The sequence below is a fragment of the Beta vulgaris genome, chromosome 7 (genome assembly GCF_026745355.1).
Source record: "Beta vulgaris subsp. vulgaris cultivar EL10 chromosome 7, EL10.2, whole genome shotgun sequence".
NCBI lineage: Eukaryota > Viridiplantae > Streptophyta > Magnoliopsida > Caryophyllales > Amaranthaceae > Beta > Beta vulgaris.
The window spans coordinates 18,102,134-18,106,511 of record NC_079208.1 but is presented as its reverse complement, the minus strand read 5'-3'; the positions used below and the strand labels follow the sequence as shown (position 1 = coordinate 18,106,511).

At 32.8% G+C, this 4,378-nt stretch overlaps 1 long non-coding RNA gene across 1 annotated transcript; it reads left to right on the top strand.

Annotated features, from left to right (window-relative positions):
- Nucleotides 1-3,074: 3,074 nt before the first annotated feature.
- On the top strand, nucleotides 3,075-3,964 carry LOC125499389 (uncharacterized). Its single transcript, XR_007276259.2, has 2 exons — nucleotides 3,075-3,553; nucleotides 3,738-3,964. It is a non-coding gene; the product is annotated as an uncharacterized LOC125499389 (long non-coding RNA).
- The last annotated feature ends 414 nt before the right edge of the window (nucleotides 3,965-4,378 follow it).

Sequence of the window (4,378 nt, the reverse complement as noted above, 5' to 3'; positions counted from 1 at the left end):
CTCCCCAATTTTAGGTGATCCTAAAAAGTACTTGGATATTAGCTAAAGTTATTTATCAATTCTCTTAAACCTATCTTTTAGTTTTCGAGTCCTAGTATGACTCCACCTATCCCACTAGTATAAATAGGGCCATCCACCTCTCATATTCTTCACATCAAATTTCATGAATACATGTTTTGTTCCTCATGTTTAAACTCTCTCGCCCTTTTGGCCTACCCTTTCTCTTTCTCCAAGTAATCTTTTAATTTTAAGGTGTGTACGTATGTGTAAATCTTTAATAATTATTTTGCAAAGGTAGTATCATGTTTTTAGGAAAATCTTTTGGATTCAAGTGCCTGTTTGTATGAGTTTTATTATGAATTTCACGGGTTTTGTATGAACATGTTTGAATGTTTATAGAGTTTGATCTTGAATCTATATTCAAATATTTTAGGAGGAGTTTGATCTTTAAATTCATGTTTAAATGTTTTAAAAGTAGCATTTTTGAACTATTATTATTTTCCAAAGAATACTCCTTGAGGGAGTTACTTTATTTATTCCTAGTCTATAAGCATTACTATTCTTTTTACAGGAGGATTATTTCAAAGGATTTTATTAGATATATGATCTTTTACGATCGCAATTATAAAGAGGCAACAACTTGTTATTTATTAACAAGAACGATTCAGTATTATTATTATTATTATTATTATTATTATTATTATTATTATTATTATTATTATTATTATTATTATTATTATTATTGTTACTATTATTATTATTATTATTATTATTATCATTATCATTATCATTATCATTATCATTATCATTATCATTATTATTATTATCTATCCAGGCAACGACTTGTTATTTATTAGCAAGAACGGTAACCATTATATTATTTATCCATGTCTTTTCGTATAAGTCATGTGGACAAGGTAATAATTCCTCGTAATAGACTCGGTAAGGAATACTAAACTTGGGGGTTGTGCACACTTTAGGAAAGGTACCTAGGCAAGGGAAAATGATTCTTATTAAAGTTATATACTTTATATTATTCAAGCATTATCAAGTATCCAAGAAAGGTTTTTTGGAATTAAATGTTTCAAATGTTTAATTAAATAAAGTATTCTAATATTCTGTATATACATGTACTCAGTATTTTTACTGACACACTTTTGTTTTATTTTATGGCTTTGTCCCTATGATGACCCTATATTGACGAGTAGAATTTACAGGTTAATATGATGCATACTTCAAATGGGACAGCTAGTGAGGAATAATAATTAGTTCAGTAGTCGTTATTTTATTTCCTATTTTCCATTGTCATAGTTGAATAATAAAGTTTATATCAATAAAGAGTTCGTTATTTTAGTTCTTCCGCTGCATTAGTTTAAAGTTTAGTTAGTAGTTAGTATTAAAACCTTTAACTTTATCACGTAGCGGTAATATTCTCAAGTTTCTCAAGAGTTTTGCTTTCCAAAAAGAAAGAAATTTGAGGGTTTTACATTCATTCTAGATTTGATGTAGAAGCATCCAGAGTAAATATCCCCCCGTTACGAAAACCCTTCCTTACAAATTCCTCATTTGAATTTATTTGATTATGTATTTGAGAATATGTGTTTGTAGAGAGAGTATTTGTAGTATGAACTGTATATGAAAGTGTATGGAAGCATCATGGTAAAATATTCGTAGAACACGAGGTATATTTATAGAAAGACAAATTCGAGAATCGCGTGAATAAGATATAAATAGGCTTGTGCGTGGCGCATGGAGCATTCTCTCTATCTCACCTTTTATCAGTAATTTTTGATTTCTTTATATTAATATATTTTTGAACGTTTGACTGAAACATTATTTGGAATAGAGAGTACAAGAATGGGAACTATATGATATGGATTGGAAACTGCTTACTTTTTCTTGAGTATTTTGATTCATTTGAAGTATGAAGTTGGCCATTATTCTGAAGGGAGGTATGAGGATCTCAATCCATACGAAGGTAATTGACAGGAGATTCAACTGATGTATGTAGAAATGGAAAATTTGCAGGTGTATAGACCTCTCCAATATCAAATAAGGGTAGAGTCAAATACCAATCGAGTGTCTTTCTGGGTCGGATCAAATATAGGTCATACAGGTTGCGGATTGTGTTAGGTTCAAACTACGGGTCCATGAGGCCTTTCACGAACTTTTTTATTTTCCTACATTTCATATACAATTATTTTTTTCACAAATATTGTTTAATTATTATTTCATCTTTAGTATTAGATAATAATCATATTAGTCACATATATATGATCCAAACCAATAAAGATGGTAAATTTGAGATTAATAACGATACATTGGTACCAGAAATGATATTCTGTTATAGTAACAAGTCAAAAATATTTCATTTGATGTGAAAATAAACATTAATTTCATGTTTTATATTATGTTTGATTATTTATTAGTCATAATATTTAATATATTACACGTTACATTGAAAAAAAATACTATTTTTTGAAATTTTATTATTATTTTAGGTCAATTCAATCGGGCGAAGTTGAACCCTTACCTAATCCAAAAATTCCGAGTTAAAGTTTACAGGTCGAAAAATCTTGTTAAAAACCCAAGAAAATTATTTGGTCGGCTCGGGTCATGTTAGGTCATTTTAGTACAAGTGTAGTTGTGACGTTCCATACTTCTATACCTTAGGTACCTCGTCCAATCAAATTTTTATTTTCAATCATTTTGTATAATGTCATATCCATTCCATTTTATTCCAAAACTACTTTTAACGAAACATCATAAAACATTGTGAAATTGACCATTTTTGAAAATTTACAAGTAAAGAGTAACACTAGTAGAAAAACGACGATTTGCGTCGCCCCAAGTGCATCAAATGTAAAGCAAAACGATGCAAAAGGGTAATTTGCGTCGCACGCAAAGAAGAGTGCGACACACATCATGGGTAATTTGCATCGCACGTACATAGGTGTATTGCAAAATCCCAATGTGCGTCGGACCACCTGCCACATACGACGCAAATCATCTCCTCTTTGAAAAAAGAAAATTCCACTATATGCGTCGCATAGTACTTTAGTGCATTGCAAAAGCCCAATTTGTGTCGGACCTCATGGCCCATCCGACGCAGATCCGCAGGCCCGCGCGCTTCATTCCCTTATATTTCAAACCCTAACTTCTTTGTCTAGCTTCTCCAGCCGTTCTTCTCTCTCTACCCCTCTCCCTCTTTCTCATACCACCCGTTCATCATCAACCACTGTTGTTCTTGTTTATTCGCTTTCTCCTTCGCATTCAAAAGAAAATCATCGGCCCACGCTTGTCGTCGGCGTTTAGGAAGCGACTCGATAACTTCATTGCTTCAGTTGGAATTCCCCGCTGCGATTCTCACCATCGATTCTCTCTTTCCTCCCACTGCCACTACCGCTGTGAGTTCTCACCATCGATTCTCTCTCTCCTCCCACGTCACTCCCCCTACCCCTACCGCTGCGAGTTCTTACTAAACTCCGTCGAGCCCACTGCCACGTCATAACATTTCCGTTTTCCAACGAGCGGCGAAAATTCGTTTTGACAGGTTCGAATTTTGTTTTCCTTTTTTAGATCTGATTTTCTATTTTAGTTTTCAAATTTGAAAATTCATTTTTTCATTTTGAAATCTGAAAATTAATAACTTCTATATCTGAAAATTCGATCTTTAATTTTCAGTAAATTTTAGTTCTTTTTATTTAACTTATGGGTTTACTTGCTATTTGTATCAGATTTTCAAGAAGTCTACAACATTGCAAAGTTGAAGAATGAGATTTTCAAGCAAGGTTCCAGAATTTAGGTTTAGTTTTTAGTTTTTAGGAAATTTTTAGTGCTGTAAGTTACTTTCAAATTTTTTTAGTTCTGGTAAAGTTTGTAAGCCATGTGTAAATTACATTTTTTTTTTTAATGAAATTAAGGTACATTCATAAGAAAGAACGTATCTATGAACATTTGTGAAGATCAGTGGTCTGGTCTGGAGTATAAATCATGGGTTGATAAGCCTCATGTGTGAGTGAGGATGGGGGCCATCTGCGTCGCACTTTACTCTTCATGCAACGCAGATGAGTCTTTGCTGTTGTGATGAGTGAGGATTCATCTGCGTCACATGAAGAGTAAAGTGCGACGCAGATGGCAAATCAACTGCGTCGCGTTGGATACGACGCAGATCATTGGCCTGTGCCGTTGGACATAGGTCCGACGCAAATAGGCGCTCGCATCCGACGTAAATCATCTATTCTATACTAGTGTAACATAATAATATGAGATCTTAAATCCTTCTTGACATATATTCTTCAAATACCACCTTTTTATAATTAGTTATGTAATGAATTAGGTAGATAATTATGAAAAATGGATAGAATAAAAAAAACAG